The sequence below is a fragment of the Lygodium microphyllum genome, chromosome 6 (assembly GCF_053477565.2).
Source record: "Lygodium microphyllum isolate KBCC chromosome 6, Lygodium_microphyllum_v1.1.10, whole genome shotgun sequence".
NCBI lineage: Eukaryota > Viridiplantae > Streptophyta > Polypodiopsida > Schizaeales > Lygodiaceae > Lygodium > Lygodium microphyllum.
The window spans coordinates 100,495,667-100,514,485 of record NC_141140.1 but is presented as its reverse complement, the minus strand read 5'-3'; positions in this window follow the sequence as shown (position 1 = coordinate 100,514,485).

Here is an 18,819-nt window from a genome sequence, read left to right as displayed (position 1 = left end):
TTCTTTTATAAAATAGAGCATACCACCTTTTTGCGTGTTTCGCAATTTTTAAATATTTAATTGGGACTGTGTATCGACTAAATAGCCATGGATTTCAGCATAGATCTTCAGCCTTCAGCCTCCTCGGCCTCTTGGAACAATCCGGTGCCTCCCAGACAAGCATCCATCACCCGATTCTCTTATTGATTCTTGCCACATGAAGTGTCTCTTAAGAGGAGAGAGAGGGAGGAGAGAGAAAAATTGGTTTTTTATCTCCAAAACCAGGCAGCCATTTGACGAATGGTGTGGAGGGATGGGGAGCAAAGATTAAGTGCAGACCGGGCATGAGATCAGTTGTGGGGGTTTCTTTCAAGTGCCATAGCCCCCCTCTCCATCACACAAAATAATGGCATCCTCAAAATGTTTGAAATTGGTCGCCTTCATCCCCACGATTTCCAAAAATGAGGGGGCCCTAAAGGGAGCCCCCAAAAGTCACATCTCTTGGGCTCCCTAAAGCCTATTCACACTTGGCATTTGGCCTTGGCCTCCCAGACACTCCCTCTTTCGCGTCTGATACCCGATTCGAAGTCTGAAAATTTTTGGTAGTTTGTCTTTACGTTCTCCACTGCCGGTGTCGTATTGCTGCGCATTCGAGGTGTGAAAACCACCCAAAAGTTGTGTGTGGGATTTGACACTTTGTACATATTTAGTTGTTGTGATTATACTTTTGTTCTGCATAGGTAGTATAGTGAAGAGGGTTTGGAGCAAGAGGAATTAATTAATAATGCTGTGGTTGACATGTATGCAAAATCTGGTATGCTTGTAGATCAAGATGTTGTTTCCTGGAGTGCCATGATTGCAGGCTGCACTGAACATGGGCTTGGTCTTGTTGCTCTTGAATGTTACGAGAGGATGAAATAAGAAGGCATTAGACCAGACAGAGTGACTTTTGTGTGCCTTATGAAGGCATGTGGCAGCATCAAATGCATAAGGCGAGGTAGGCTGTTAAATGATCATATGATACGGCAAGGACTAAAATCAGATGTTGCTATTGGAAGCACGACTGTGGACATGTATGTAAAATGTGGAAGTTTAAACGAAGCACATAAAGTCTTCAAGGGCTTGCTGGAAAGAAATAAAGTGTCATGGAATGCTTTAATGTCAGGATATATTCAAAATGGGTTCAGTCTCACTGCCTTGGATCTCTTTAGGGACATGCAATGAAATGTGGGAGGATGGAAGATGCACGAAATGTTTTTAATCAACTGCCTCAACAAGATGCTATTTTCAGAAAAAGCCAATTTGGGCCTGCTTTACTAGTCAGAAGGGGAGAAAAAGCGAAGATTTTTATGGCAATAGCCATGAGAGGACCGGAGGATTGTAAGCCGCAGGAGTGGATTGGGAAAAAGGGGTCTCTGCATCTGGACCTGCGCACTCTTTTGCATTCATGGTCTCGGACAATAGCCTGGAGGAGCATTAGTGCGTAATCAGGGAAGAAAATCATAAAAACTGTGCTTCCGAGCTGTGGCTATGGCGGACCTGTCAATCTTCACCTCATCCAAACGTCTCCTTCTGTGCTTCTATCCGGCACTTGTTAATTTTTCCCTCTGAGATTCCCTCACGTCCGATTCACTACTCAAGACGTGAATCTCCCTCTTCTGCTTAAGTCCAAGATCTCAACTGCCGACAGCGAGCCGCGTTTTGTCTCCTCCGAATAGACCACAGGATCTCCCTTGTGCGTGATTCCGGCATTGCTTGTTCTGTTTGATCGCGGGAGCTTCTTTGCTGTCCATTAAGCTCGGAATCGGAGTCGTGTTAAGGTTTTCAATTCGAGGCTCGAAGTTGTCTCTGCATTGCCTCAGTGACGACCGTGCGGTCAAAAACAGCATGGCTCACCCTTCACGCTTCGTGCTCTCTGCTCGCCTCCTGCGGCAGAAACTCCCCAGAGTTACCTGCAACGGCAGGGGTTTGATCGAAATCTCATAGCAGCACTGTGATAATTTCCCGCTTGATAATTCGAGCCAGTGTATGCATATCTAACCTTGTAAAACAGACTCAAACGGAGCCAGACTTCATTGCTGGATACTAGTTTTCACACGTTCATTTTAACATCCAAGCACATCAGGTCTCCAATCATCGCCTGTGTGCTTCCGCTCTCATTCCCATTGATTGAATTGTATTTACCTTTCTCACTCATGGCACAATCAAGAAGCAGCACGCAGCTACCTGCGATATTAAATTGAATTTATATCCTGGACCTACTGTGAAGAGACCTTGCAACTCTGCATAACAGGAAGTACTTTACTTTGAGAACTACACGAGTGACCCAGATGCACCTGGATCTAAACCAGTTATGGCTCCACAGAATGTTAGATCTCGCAGATTGAAGTGACTCTGTTTGGCGGAGAATTGCATAGGGTTGCTTTATGTTTGTGCCTCGGAAAGCGTGCAGACATATATCTTATCGATGAGCCGAGTGCTTACCTTGATTCAGAGCAACGAATTGTGGCAGCAAAAGTGATCAAACGCTTTATCTTGTATGCTAAAAAGACTGCATTTGTTGTTGAGCATGACTTCATTATGGCAACATACCTGGTTGACAGGGTCATTGTGTATGAGGGAAAACCATCAGTTGACTGTGTTGCGAATACACCACAGTCTCTCTTGACTGACATGAACCTATTTCTATCGCATCTGGATATTACTTTCAGACACGATCCCACAAACTATCGGCCTCGTATCAACAAGCTAGATTCTACAAAAGATAGGGAGCAGAAGTCTAAGGCTCTTACTATTATTTGGATGACTAAGAGTTTTTTTTTGAAAGCTAAACATGGATATAACAGTTGTGGGGAATTGCTGCCAATTTGGGTACTGTGCTACAGGCTGTGCAGTATGCCATATAGTGCATGTCACGAGCAGTAAATAATACTCTGGATGAAAGCAGTCTACGAACTGTGATTCTCCTTCAATGCGGTGTTACTGCATCAATGTCAATTTTGCTCTTAGCTATATTCTCACACAATGGATCTGCCTTCAATTTATAGGTCATTCAATCATAAACCTGCTTCAGTAAACCAATTACTTCTGAAAATTGCTAATCCTTGAGATGAGAACTTGTGCTTTTACAAGTCCTACTATTCAGTTTATAGAGGTGCTATCATCTGCAATAGAGTCTTTGGATACTATTGTGACCAAATTTACTGCAATAGAGCTTGATGACATAAAGGATGTGGTGGCCCTGTCTGATTTGTTATGATGTTTCTCTATGCTCAGAGATAACTTGGCAGTAATACAATTGCTACTTGGCATCATATTTGTCTTGAATGTTTGCTTCAGTTGATCTTTTATCCTGAAATTAATCAAGGTCCTCTGTGGTCGCGACTTTGCTTTCGAAAACCCTTCGACATCTTTGGTGAACCCGACGTGAAAGCGTCGCAGAAATTTTAGGATGGGAGATACTTCAGCATCTATTTCAGCCTCTTCTACAATTCCAGCTGCGTCCTCTACTTCAGCTCCATCAATGACTGCTGCGTCAAGTACTTCAACAGATGATCTAAAGCAGATTTTGCAGAATATGTCCATGTATATGTAGCTTCAAAATCAGCAGACACAATTGTATATGCAGCAGCAACAGCAGCAATTGCATCAGCAGCAGTTGTCTCAGCAAAGGCAACTATATTCGGAGCAGGAGAATGCAAACAGCACGACTAAGGCGATTGAAGCAGTTGAGAATAAGAAGAAGCTATTTGATGGCCGTAATGTTTCAGCATATTTGAAGACATATGAGATCAAGATGGGGTTTTTTGGAGTTCCGGCTGGACTTATGAGTAAGTACTTCCTTCGTCTTGTCACACCCGCCTTGAGGGCAAAAATGACTGATCTTTTTATTCAAAATACACATTGGCAAGATTTTAAGAAGGCCCTGAAAGAGGAGTATTTTCTTGAGGACTTTGGGATGGCTACACGGCGGTCATTCCAAGAGTGGGTCTACATGCCAAACAAAGGTCTAGCTGCTTCAGAGTTGATTCGGGAATTTGAAGAGAGGTATAGTCAGCTTGATGCCATTGAACAAAGAGCATTGGATGTTGAAAAAGTTGAGCTTTTCTTGCAAGTTGCAGATCCTGCTCTTCAGGAAGAATTGGGAGAGCTTCTTGAGGATCGCACGAAGCCTATGGGTCTTAAAACAGATTGGCAAGATGCCCAGGATGCAGTCTCGACTTTGACCAAGAGGAGGATATGGAAGACCCGCCTACAGAATGGTTCTATGACACTGACACCGTCTTCTGCTCCTATGCCTGCTTCTATCCCTGTTATTTCTTCTCCTCCTCAGTCAGTTTCTTGGCCTATGCCAGTGCCTACTGTTTCCACTCCTCCTATTCCTCTTGTTCCATGACCGATGCCTGCACCTTTTGCTCCAAAACCATCCGCTCCATCGATGCCTACCTCTCTTGATGATATAATCAAAGGCATAACAGATTTGACACTGGAGTCAGTTAAAGCGGAGTTGGTGGAAAAATTGAAAGAGTATTTTGCTTCGACTGCGCCTACTACTTCTTCTAGTGCTCCTACTACACCTAGGAGTGCTCCTAGTGCACCTAGGAGAGATCGGAGATGTATTTGGTGTGATAGTACAGACCATCAGCATTGCAGGGATTGTGAATCTTTTCAGGATGCAAGGAGGAAGAATTTGGTATATTGGGGACAAGATGGTAAGATTTGGTTGACTGAGATAGGGGCTCCACTTGCTACCAACTTTGGTAAAGGTGGAATGAAGAAGTTAGTGGATGACATGGCTGCGCGTACTTCTTATGTGACAGCTAGAGGTGATGCTTCTGCATATGGAGTCCAGATTGAGAAGGGATCAGATACTCAGTCAGCACTATGGACTTATGCTATGGAGACTGCAAACAAGGGAAAAATTCAGCAAACTGTTTTGACTAGTGCAGGCTCTAGCATCAGATCTGAGACAGGTTGGGATTCGCCTGTTGACAGGTACTCTATTTATGCTTATTTGGCTAAGTCTCAAGGAGCAGATGTACTTGTTGAGGAGAAGCGTAAGAGGGATGAAGAAAATCCAAGTGCAGCTAAAAAGACTAGAGGGGGTGAGTTTGTTACTCCACCTACTGCAGGACCGTCTTTGAGACCAGGGCCAGATCGACAGATGGAAGATGCTCAAAATAGAGAAAAGAGGCAAGAGCCTAGAGAGAGAAAGCAGCCAGGGTTTAGATTGATGTCCGATATTGAGACATCTACAGACATGAAGAAAATCTTTAATGACAAGATACTTGGCAGTGAGGTGACTTTCACTATTTCTGAGGTTTTGGGCATCTCGAAAAGAGAGTTTCAAGATTAGTTTCAGGAGGTCCTGAAGAGGAAAAGACATGCATTGCCTACTACTGATACACAAGGAGTTTTGATTGGAGAGTTGGATGAGGATGAGGTTATGGTTGAGAATGCTTCTGTTTTTCCGCAGGTAGAGAAGAGGGTTCAGCCTATGCATTATGCTGAAACTGATGAGCCTGTCTTGATACCGCGTAGTCACTTTTCGTGGAGTCATTGGACTAGGGCAACTACAGAGACGATGGTAAAAATTGGAGAGAAACAGGTGCCTTATGTTGCTTTGGTGGATCATGGTTCAGAGATTAATCTCATAGTTCGTGGAGTTTATGAAAGTAACAGATGGCCTATGGATGTAGAGCATGGGTGGCATATGAGAGCCGCCAATAACACTGCAGGTGATTTGTATGCTGCCTGTCCTAGTGTCAGGGTTTCTATTGGAGATGTAGAGGAGGATTTCCATTTCTTTGTGCAGGATTCATGCTCTTATCCCATAATTCTTGGACAGCCGTTCATCACAGAGATGCGCATGGAAACAAAGGTAATGGATGATGGACCTGCTTATGCACGGATTCGCAGTAAAGATGGCATGAGAGCAGTTCAGTTTATGACTGTGTGTGTGAACCATGTTAGAAACAGAGATACTCTTAGAGATGCACCTTTGCCCACTGTGAGGGATTCGGGTTTTCATTAGGTACCGCCGTTTCGCGAGATGACAGTGGTACAGAGCAAAGGAGATTGGAGTTCTCGCCTCCTGGAGTAGTGTTTTCTCCTCCGGTTTTGTTGGGATTTCAGCAAACAGTTCGATGAGCTATCAAAAGATTTCTAGGTTGCCTAGAGCTGCCAAGAAATACATATACAGGAAGGAGAAAAATTTGAAAAATGCAGGAATTTTAGAGGATGATGAGCACATAGATGGAATGTATGACAGTATGATTTGTGCAGATACGATGGAAGATATGCTGAAAACTGATATGCAGAGTTGTCACAGTAATGTACTAGTGCAATCCCTGGACATGTTTCATGAAATTGCAGATTTTGTGTCACAGATTAAGTCAGAGGCTGAGGAGGCTCAGCAAAAAGTGTTGAGTGCTGAAGAAATTCAGCAAACAGAGTTTCCGGCTGATTATGATCAGCTTACAGAGACACAGAGGGCTGAAAACTTTCAGCCAACAGAGTTTACTACTGAAATATTTCGGCATCCAGAGTTTAGGGTTATTTCTATGCAGTCCATAGAGCAGAGGGCTGAGGATATTCAGCCATTGGAGTGCAGAATTGCTGATTTACAGCAAGATTTGAGTAATGCAGAAGAGCATAACGAAGCCAGGGTTGACACGAAATACAAAACTGTGGATAAGAAGGTGAAGCCGGTAGCTGTACCGCTTCCACCTGACAGTGATCAGCAAATAGAGAGGGCTCCCAAATAGCCAATTTTGAGGAATCCGGAGCATATTGGTCATAAATTTTCAGCAGAGACTCTTGCTGAACTGAAAATTGGAAATGATGATTTCTTGCTACCTACAGAGAAGCAATGCTTTCAGGAGATGCTTGAGTGACATGGAAGGGGATTTGCTTTTTTCCCACATGAGATTGGATGTGTGAATCCGGATATTGTTGCTCCTATGGTGATTTTTACTATTCCTCATATTCCATGGAATCTCCGACCTATTCCAGTGCCTAAGGCACACTTGTCAAAGCTGATTGATTTATTGAATGAGAAATCAGGATGGGAATTCTTGAGCCTTCATCTGCACCATACTCAAACATGTGGTTTACGGTTCCAAAGAAGAATGGTACTCTCCGATTTATACAGGACATGCAGCCAGTAAACAGAGTTACTATCAGGAATGTTGGTATAGGTCCAGTTGTGGATGAGTTTGCAGAAGCATTTGCTGGATGTGCCATCTATTCTTTAGGTAATTTGTATTCGGGATATGATCAGTTTCAGCTGGCTTTGGAAAGTAGGGACATAACCACCATGAGAACTTCTATTGGGCTTGTCAGGATGTGTACCTTGCCTCAAGGTGCCACTAATTCTGTTGCGCATATGATGAATGCCATGCATAAGGTCCTTCGTGATTACATACCTCAGCTTACTATGCATTTCTGGGATGATGTGCCCATTAAGGTGTGTGCAGAAGAAGAGAAAAATGAGAGTCTAAATGAGCAGAGATGCAGATACTTTGTGGCTGATCATATTTCAGCTTGTGAGAAGGTTTTGGCCAGATTAGAAGAAGTGAACTTGACACTATCAGGGCAAAAATCTGTTTTTGGAGTGAATGAGGTTGTCATTGTTGGAGATATGTGTGGATATTATGGCAGGAAACCCTCACCTGATAAGGTGGATGCTATAGGCAAGATTGCGGATTATTGTTCTACCACTTCAGAGGTACGGAGATTCATTGGAGCTTGTGTGTTTTATATGATTTGGATACCTCATTTTGCACACATAGCAGATTGTTTATATCAGCTGCTTCGAAAGGGGCAGAAATTCTATTGGGATGAGAGCCACACTAGAGCCATGCGGAAATTGAAGAAGTTATTGCAGAATGCTCCTACTCTCAGGAAAGCGGATTATAATTGCGGAAGGCCTATTGTATTGACAGTTGACACTAGTCCAATTGGCATAGGTTGGGCTGTGGGTCAAGATGATGCAGATGGAAATAGGTATGCTATTCGGTTTGGGGCGAAAGTCCTAAACGAGAGACAGAGAAGATATCCGCAAATCAAGAGGGAGTTATTGGGGATTGTTACGGCTCTCAAATGTGACAAGGAGTACTTTATTGGAGCTTCAGTTGTGGTAGAGACAGATTACTTGCCATTGATTGGTATGATTACGAGTTGCTCTACTCCGGATATAGCCATGTTGAGATGGATTGCATACATCAAGTCATTAAATCCAGAATTTAAACACATAGCAGGGAAGGATAATCCTGTGGCAAATATGCTGTCTAGAGCCAGATATGATGATGAGGAGATGCTATTTGCAGAAGAGGATGATGCAGAAATTTCAGCCACTATGGTTGATCATGTTTGCCATGTCTATGATATTGTGGCTTTCATAGAAGAACTCTATGTTGGAGATTGGTTGCAGATTGGCAAGTACCTTAGTACACTAAGCAAAAGAGATGAATGGACAGATGAAGAGTTCAAGAAGATCAGAAGGAAAGCCTATGGTTATTTTCTCAAGGATGGATTTCTTTGGAAGCATCCAAAGAAAAGAGGCGGATTACCTTTGCGGGTTGTCTGCGATAGAGAGACACAGTTACAGGTGATGAGGGAGTTTCATGAGAGTCCTTGGGCTGGTCATAGAGGAATGTGGGCTACTTATGAAAAAATCAAGGAGAAATATTGGTGGAAAGGCATGTATAGAGATGTTTCTCACTTTGTTGAGACTTGCAGGGATTGTCAGTTGTATTCGGTAGTGCGTCATCGAGATGAGCTTCATCCGACCTATCCGCTATGCATTCATTATAAGTGGGTAGTTGACTTGGTTACTATGCCTATGGGTCTATGGCAGATGAGATACATTGTTTTGGCTAGAGAGGATCTTACCAACCATGTTGAGGGCAGATCTTTGAGAACAAAGACCACTAGTGCAGTGTGTAAGTTCTTATTGGAAGAAATTTTCTGCAGGTATGGCTGTGTGGGTAAGATCACTGCGGATCGCGGTGAATTGGATGCAGATGAAGCTAGGGAGTTTTTCTCTCAGCTAGGAATCAAGTTGGCTCTAACCACAGCATACAATCCAGAGGGAAATAGGAAGAGTGAAAGAGGGCATCCGCCGATAGTGAAAGCATTAGCCAAAGCATGCAGAGGACGGATTGGAGAATGGCTGAGACTTCTACCATTTGCTTTGTGGGCTGATCATACGACTCACAGTGTTACTACAGGATATATGCCCGCAGAGTTGATGTATGGTCAGAAACCTATTATGCCGACTGAGATTTGTGCTTTGACTTGGTCAGTTTTACCTTCGCAGGAGGATTTGATGAGAGAGGAGCTCTTAGCTCTTCAGATTCGGCAGTTGGAGAGAAGACCAGAGGATATTCAGCTAGCTATTGACAGGTTGAAGGTTGCTAGACTAAGAAATAAGGACAGGTTTGACAGCAGGCATCGCTTGCGGCCCAGAGCAATAGAAGAGGGAGATTGGATATTAGTCTTTGATAGCAGCCTTGAAAATCAGCATACTGCACTTCCGAAGATGGTGAAAAGTTGGTTTGGGCCGTACATAGTCAGACGTGTCTTTGATAATGCAACATATGAGCTGACAGAATTAGATGGGACAGTGCTTAGAGTGCCTATTACTGGAAAAAGAATCAAGATTTTCAAGAAAAGAGATGATGAAGATTATGCATTGGAAGAATTTGCAAGAGAAGAGCAACGAGAAGAAACTCCAATGAAAGAGACAGATGATATGACAGATAATCTTGTTGATATACCGGAAATGCATAATGAAGAGATTGATCTGTTTGTGGATCTTGATGATAACGATCATGGGTAGTTGGCCCATCCGGAGGATGTGCAGGATTAGAGGGGGTGGATGTCGTATTGCTGCGCATTCGAGGTGTGAAAACCACCCAAAAGTTGTGTGTGGGATTTGATACTTTGTACATATTTAGTTGTTGTGATTATACTTTTGTTCTGCATAGGTAGTATAATGAAGAGGGTTTGGAGCAAGAGGAATTAATTAATAATGCTGTGGTTGACATGTATGCAAAATCTGGTATGCTTGTAGATCAAGATGTTGTTTCCTGGAGTGCCATGATTGCAGGCTGCACTGAACATGGGCTTGGTCTTGTTGCTCTTGAATGTTACGAGAGGATGAAATAAGAAGGCATTAGACCAGACAGAGTGACTTTTGTGTGCCTTATGAAGGCATGTGGCAGCATCAAATGCATAAGGCGAGGTAGGCTGTTAAATGATCATATGATACAGCAAGGACTAAAATCAGATGTTGCTATTGGAAGCACGACTGTGGACATGTATGTAAAATGTGGAAGTTTAAACGAAGCACATAAAGTCTTCAAGGGCTTGCTGGAAAGAAATAAAGTGTCATGGAATGCTTTAATGTCAGGATATATTCAAAATGGGTTCAGTCTCACTGCCTTGGATCTCTTTAGGGACATGCAATGAAATGTGGGAGGATGGAAGATGCACGAAATGTTTTTAATCAACTGCCTAAACAAGATGCTATTTTCAGAAAAAGCCAATTTGGGCCTGCTTTACTAGTCAGAAGGGGAGAAAAAGCGAAGATTTTTATGGTAGTAGCCATGAGAGGATCGGAGGATTGTAAGCCGCAGGAGTGGATTGGGAAAAAGGGGTCTCTGCATCTGGACCTGCGCACTCTTTTGCATTCATGGTCTCGGACAATAGCCTGGAGGAGCATTAGTGCGTAATCGGGGAAGAAAATCATAAAAACTGTGCTTCCGAGCTGTGGCTATGGCGGACCTGTCAATCTTCACCTCATCCAAATGTCTCCTTCTGTGCTTCTATCCGGCACTTGTTAATTTTCCCCTCTAAGATTCCCTCACGTCCGATTCACTACTCAAGACGCGAATCTCCCTCTTCTGCTTAAGTCCAAGATCTCAATTGCCGACAGCGAGCCGCGTTTTGTCTCCTCCGAATAGACCACAGGATCTCCCTTGTGCGTGATTCCGGCATTGCTTGTTCTGTTTGATAGCGGGAGCTTCTCTGCTGTCCATTAAGCTCGGAATCGGAGTCGTGTTAAGGTTTTCAATTCAAGGCTCGAAGTTGTCTCTGCATTGCCTTAGTGACGACCGTGCGGTCAAAAACAGCATGGCTCGCCCTTCATGCTTCGTGCTCTCTGCTTGCCTCCTGCAGGGCAGAAACTCCCCAGAGTTACCTGCGACGGCAGGGGTTTGATCGAAATCTCATAGCAGCACTGTGATAATTTTCCGCTTGATAATTCGAGCCAGTGTATGCATATATAACCTTGTAAAACAGACTCAAACGGAGCCAGACTTCATTGCTGGAAACTAGTTTTCACATGTTCATTTTAACATCCAAGCACATCAGGTCTCCAATCATCGCCTGTGTGCTTCCGCTCTCATTCCCATTGATTGAATTGTATTTACCTTTCTCACTCATGGCACAATCAAGAAGCAGCATGCAGCTACCTGCGACATTAAATTGAATTTATATCCTGGACCTACTGTGAAGAGACCTTGCAACTCTGCATAACAGGAAGTACTTTACTTTGAGAACTACACGAGTGACCCAGATGCACCTGGATCTAAACCAGTTATGGCTCCACAGAATGTTAGATCTCGCAGATTGAAGTGACTCTGTTTGGCGGAGAATTGCATAGGGTTGCTTTATGTTTGTGCCTCGGAAAGCCTGCAGACATATATCTTATCGATGAGCCGAGTGCTTACCTTGATTCAGAGCAACGAATTGTGGCAGCAAAAGTGATCAAACGCTTTATCTTGTATGCTAAAAAGACTGCATTTGTTGTTGAGCATGACTTCATTATGGCAACATACCTGGTTGACAGGGTCATTGTGTATGAGGGAAAACCATCAGTTGACTGTGTTGCGAATACACCACAGTCTCTCTTGACTGACATGAACCTGTTTCTATCGCATCTGGATATTACTTTCAGACACGATCCCACAAACTATCGGCCTCGTATCAACAAGCTGGATTCTACAAAAGATAGGGAGCAGAAGTCTAAGGCTCTTACTATTATTTGGAGGACTAAGGGTTTTTTTTTGAAAGCTAAACATGGATATAATAGTTGTGGGGAATTGCTGCCAATTTGGATACTGTGCTACAGACTGTGCAGTATGCCATATAGTGCATGTCACGAGGAGTAAATAATACTCTGGATGAAAGCAGTCTGCGAACTGTGATTCTCCTTCAATGCGGTGTTACTGCATCAACGTCAATTTTTCTCTTAGCTATATTCTCACACAATGGATCTGCCTTCAATTTATAGGTCATTCAATCATAAACCTGCTTCAGTAAACCAATTACTTCTGAAAATTGCTAATCCTTGAGATGAGAACTTGTGCTTTTACAAGTCCTACTATTCAGTTTATAGAGGTGCTATCATCTGCAAGAGAGTCTTTGGATACTATTGTGACCAAATTTACTGCAATAGAGCTTGATGACATAAAGGATGTGGTGGCCCTGTCTGATTTGTTATGATGTTTCTCTATGTTGAGAGATAACTTGGCAGTAATACAATTGCTACTTGGCATCATATTTGTCTTGAATGTTTGCTTCAGTTGATCTTCTATCCTGAAATTAATCAAGGTCCTCTGTGGTTGCGACTTTGCTTTCGAAAACCCTTCGACACCGGGCATCTCCCAAGGTCTCATTTGACATGCCAAAAATTTGTGAAAATTCACCAACTATCATCTAGTGGGTCTTTTAAGCACCGCTTAAAATTGTACTGATTGCAACCGTCGCCTTCGACGAAGTCTATTTTTTCCCTTGAATTTCAAAATTTTTGGCTATTTTTAAGCACTTCTCGGCATAAAAAATCATCTGTCATTGGTGACCACAAGATAGGGCGACTCAGCCCTCGAATCCCACGAACAGATCTGCACAAAAACACAACCACAAAGAGCATCAAGCTGATGCAAAATAGATACACAACAAAACACATCACAGCTCTCACCCTTCCCCCTGTCAAAACCAAGGTATGATTCCACGAGGAGTAGGTCTAGCATAATTTGACTGAAAGTCTAAGCTAGTCGCTAACCAGCTGCTCCAACACAACCAAGCTAAAAAGATCAATCAAAGAGGTCATCCTAAGTGGTGGTCTGAACTACCTACCTAACTAAGGACAACTCAACTAGGAGCTTCTACTAGACGAGGACTCCTATAGCCTGATCAAGAAATATTATCTTTTAGCACATTGGGTCTTTTAGCCTCTTATTGTCCATACTCGGGCGTGTAAAAAGGAGGGAACTGAGTGTAGTGACCCAAGGAGAACAGGGCATCGACCTCACGTCCTGTCTCGGTATCCAAGAACCTACCAAGCCCTCGCAAGGCGACACTGAATCCTTTCCTAGCGCTCACTTTTATTTTTTCTCCAACCATCTTTTATTCTTTAGTTTTTCAACTAGATGCCACCCATTAGAAGACAAGGCATCGGCCTCGGGTCTTGTCTCATCCCTAGGAACCTACCAGGCCTTCACAAGGCGATAAACAACAGCTCAAGGATTTTTCTTTCTTTCCTTTTCTATTTTTATAGGGGTTAGAACCCCTTTTTACACACCTCCCTATTGTCTTTCAGATATTTAGGGTTTTGCCTCTTTCCATCATTATTTTAGTAGGCTTCTCTAACTGCCTCACAACTAACAGGAACTCCTAGAACGGCCGCCTAATAGGTCAGTAGAACAGGGTCACTAGAATCGCCTTCTAAAACATGTCTTTCAATGCCTGACAATGCCTTTGTAGGAGGCAATGACTACTCAGACCTCCCCCAGACATACAGAGCCTAAACTTGGGACTTCATGCCTCGATTGCCGGTCCCCAACAAACAAAATAAAGTAACCCTTACATGCACACATATCATTAATTGCTTAAGGAAAAAGACTCGGAAAGGGAACGAAACCACCTGGAATGGCCACAAGAAGCTCCTTCGCAGCAAAGGCTCCATCCAGTGACTTCGTCAACCTATATGATGCAATCACTACAACAAAAATCATTAATTGTACCTGCACCAAACAGACATGGGGCTCTCTTGACCTAAAGAAATATCGCATTTCATTGCAAACTGGTTGGCCCTCTTGGCCTAAAGAAAGCAAACATGACATGACAAAACTAATTGGCCCTCTTGGCCTAAGGAAATAGATCATTAAACCTTAAAACAACTAGCCCTCTTGGCCTAAAGAAATCAAGCAAACTAGCTCATATAGATCCCTCCTTGAAAGAAGGTAGATATACGAAAATACGCTCCATTCCAAGGGAAAAAATAGGACTCTCAGCCCTAAACTAAACGCATCAAGTTGTGACCCATACCTCTTGCATATATAGCAAGAGGCATACGCATAACATGTCATCTCATCAACCTATGGGTCCAGGATAATAGTGGTAGATGGTTCTCGGCCACTCTTCACATTACCCATATCAACCATCGCCTGCCATATAACGTGTGGTCTGATAACATTCCCCACAAGCGACCAGGTCCCATCTCGTTATCAAGAGCGACATCTGGACTAGGACCACAGTTCAAGAAGAGGTCCTCTTCATAAGCAAAATTAGCTAAGGAATCTGCAAAGTGATTCCAATAACATGGAATGAGCTGAAGAGATACGCTCTCAAATTCATCAAGTAGGGTTATAGTAGTGCAATGATACATACAAAGGATGGGCTTCTGAATTGTGTATGTCGCATTAAGTTTATTTAAGATCAGCTGGGAATCCCCCTTTACCAACAACCATCGAATACCACCTTTCTTGGCAATATTCAGTCCCATAATCAAGGCTTTATACTCTGTCATATTGTTAGTGAATCCTACCTCGAGATAAACAGCTAATTTCATTACAACCCTATTTTGGGAATCTCGTATAACTACTCCAACACTCCCTTTTTTATTAGGCCCCCGAGACGCTCTATCAAAGTATAATGTATACGTCCATAATGGGTTTACACAACCAGCCATCAAGAACTCCCTATTCGTAATGATGATAGGTCAAAATTCAACATATTAACAGGATGGATTGATGGCTCCATCCCACCTTCTTCATTAAACTCAATAGGGATGCTTGTCAAAATCTGCAAACAGTGATGGCAGAAAACTTTGATTTCCCACACAAAGGTACCGTCTTCTTGCTCAATTACGTTGTATCCTTTGCTCCACTAGATAAGCTTTCCCTGATGATATCTTTGCTTGAGATATGGGTGCTCCAAATAGGGTATTAACTGCCCCATCAACTAGTTTAAGCTCTCCTGGAGGTCTCAAATCAACCCCAGCATAAACCTGCAATGCATTTAGCGTGTTAGTATATTAAAAAATAATAAGGTTTAATCTTATTAAGATTAACCTTATTCTTAAATTCCACTTCCTGTAGATCAGCTAATAAAGCCATGGACTTATTTTTACCTAACCAAACTATCTTGTAAGGGCCATCCCATCTAGGTTCCAGCTTTCCTGAAAATAGCTCCCTATGCGCATCGTAGTATAGAACTAACTGCCCTTTCTTAAAGGTATATTTCTTCGCTTTTAGATCATGCAACCGCTTCATTCGACATTTAGCCACCTCCTGGTGCAACAGAATCTGCAATTTAAGTTCATCCAAGTGGGCTATAATCGTAAACTGCTCAAATAGGGCATCTTCATCACCCAAAGAATGATTGATTGCAAATCTTATGGTCGACAACTCAATTTCTAAGGGCAAGACACACTCCTCCCTGTAAACTAATTTAAATGGGGTGTGGGTAGTGGCTTGTTTGAACATTGTATTATACGCCCATACTGCCACATATAATTTTGTATCCCATTCCTGCTTCTTTTCGGAGACTATCTTGGATATGATACCCACCAACTGCTTATTGGTACTTTCAACTTCTCTTTTTGCTTGTGGATTATAGGGGGTCGTCTTGTTATGCTTAATTTTCCATGCTTCAGTCAGGCTTTTAATTACCTTGTTCAAAAAATGGATTCCATGGTCCGATACTATTTCCTTTGGTGGACCAAAACAATAGATGATTTGCTTAAGTAGGAAATTGACAATCTCTTTTGCATTATCCTACCTCGTCGCGCGTGCTTTTGACCACTTTGTAAAGTAATAAGTTGCTACTATAATATATCTTTTTGAGTAGAAGACAATGAGGTAATAGATCCCACAAAATCGATGCCCCACTTCTCAAATGGAAGGGTAGCCATAATCAGTGTAAGTGGACGCTTCCTATTCTCTCTACTGTCATGTCTTTGACATGTATCACATCTCTTGACATAGTCAAATGAATCCTAGAAGATGGATGGCCACCAATACATATCGGTGATAGATATCATCAATACCCTACCGATATAGTGTTCCTGCGATCTAGGAAAATTTCAATGCCTGCTGTTTAATTTTCCTCTTCTCTGATTTTGATAAAGTATCTCCAGTCTCTCCCATAGAAAGATAGTGCATTATAGCAGCATACCAAGAGGGAATAGATCAATCTTGAACAAATTTTCTTTATCACTTCCTTCAGTCGAGACCTCTTTTGGCTCTCCGAAATCCACAAGACACTCTACAATGCCCTGAAGCTTTGGTGGCTTGCTTTTAATCTCGTAATCAAATTCCTACAAAGTGATTAACCACTTTGTTAAACAATCAGGCGGTTGTAACTTATTCAACAATAATCAAAGCCCTTCTGCCTTCGTATAAAAAACCACCTTCTCATAAAGAATGTAGTGCCTGAACTTTTTGGTCGCAAATACCATCGCAAGGCACAACTTCTCCATATAGGTGTAGTTGATTTCCGATATACCCAACTTCCAACTAGCAAAAGCTATCGGATGGTACCACTTGTCCTCCCAGATTTGGGATAAGCAGCAGCTAATACTATACATGGTTGCTGCTAAAAATATATAGAACATTTCGCTCCTTTTAGGTACTTTTAAAGCAGATGCTTTGGCAAGCTCCTGCTTCACATAGTCAAAAAATACTTTGCAAGCATACTCCATGCAAAGTGACAGTTAAAGGACAATAGGTTCGTCAATGGCAACGTTCTTTCTGCCAGGGCATTGATAAACCTCCGATAATACCCTACCGATGATAGAAACCTATGCACTTCGGCCGACTCATGGCGACTATAACCTTGATTTTTTCAGGGTTAGTCTCAATCCCTACGGAACTGACCACATGGCCTAACAATAGCCCATAAGGCACTCCAAAGATGCACTTCCGCAGGTTGAGAGCTATGCAAAATTGTCTGCAACACTTGAAACACTTCCACAAAATAATCAACTACCTTTCTCTTACGATGATTGCCCCTAGGTCATCAATGAATATTTTCAACTCCTTTGGAGAAATGTTACCAAAGTTCTTGTCGGCTATTCTTTGCCACGAGCCATGTCCATTACATAACCCAAATGCCATCACATGGTATGCAAAGATACCGAAGACAAAGATAAATGTCACTTTTAGCTTGTCTTGCTCAGCAATCGCCATTTGGTTATACCCTGCAAAGAAACCCATGAACGAATATATTTTCCTATCTCCCAATTGATACAAAATTTGGTCAATAAACGGCAATGGGTAGCAATCTTTAACAGTCTGTTTATTTAGCTCTCTAAAGTCTACACAAAGATAGATTTGATTATTCTTCTTCTTTCTAATCATAATTTGTGAAATCCATTCAGTATGCTGAATTGGGAAGATCGAACCCACCTTCTGCAATTTTTGAAGCTCTTCAAACAGCCCGTCCCTTAGTTCAAAAGGCATATTCCTTACTTTTTGGCGTATAGGGTGGGTACCTTCCTTTTACAGGAATTGTATGCACAGCCAGACTGGGAGGAATACCCCTAAGTTCGTCATAGCTCCAAGCAAAGATGTCATGAAACTCCTGAATCAGGGACGCATAATCCTCTCTCTCTTCCGTACTGAGCATGGAACCTAATTTGATTGGCCGCAAATCATTAGACGTGCCAAGGTCCATCTCAATAACATCCGCGTCTCTTATTCGATCTTGAGGCTCTATCAGCTCATTCAAGGTTATTTGATAAATATCCTCTGTAGTGGACCCTTCTTTAGATCCATCGCTCGATGATGTCTCACTACCAAATGGATCATCTACTGTTTCTAGTTCAGTAGAGGATAATGGAGATCTCTCACTCTGAGGAGACTCAAGGTAAGCATCCACTATTACACGATGGGCACCTTGACCTAGAATCACTCGACCAGCGGGTATATCAACTTGATAGTCTTCCGTAGAATCCGTGGCTTGCCTAGCAAAACTCGATAGCTAGGATGTCCTACAAACCTTATCACCCTAAATTCCAAATAGCATTCCACGCTCGCAACTGTAATGTGGACTTTAGTGATGCAACCTTCCGGTTGTCTTAGACTATCATCAGCCATCCTAAGAAGTGTGGAGCCGTCTTTTTGGATCTCTAGACCTAACCTCTCCATCAAATTTGAACTCATGATATTGACGGAGGATCCAGTGTCCACGATAGTGTGCTCCATTAATATTCCATCCACATATGCTAAAACCCTAGGGAAATGCTTTTCAGCATGATTGAACCAATCTTCTCCCACTCTATCTATGCCCAAAGGTTCTACAATGTACCCTATACGTAGGATTTTCTTGAATTCCTTGCGTACTCCTGGAGAAAGTTTAATCAATTGTAGGAGATTTAGTCTGGTTTAACTTCGCAAAGAGAACTTCTTAGGTCAAAGTCATGGTAGTTAGCCAAAATTCTCTTCTTGTGCCAAACCATTCTCTCCTTTGGTCTTTCAATCAGCTTTGGTCCTCTTTTTTAGCCGTTACCTTCTTTCTTGGAAATCCTTTATCCTTCTCGGGATCAAC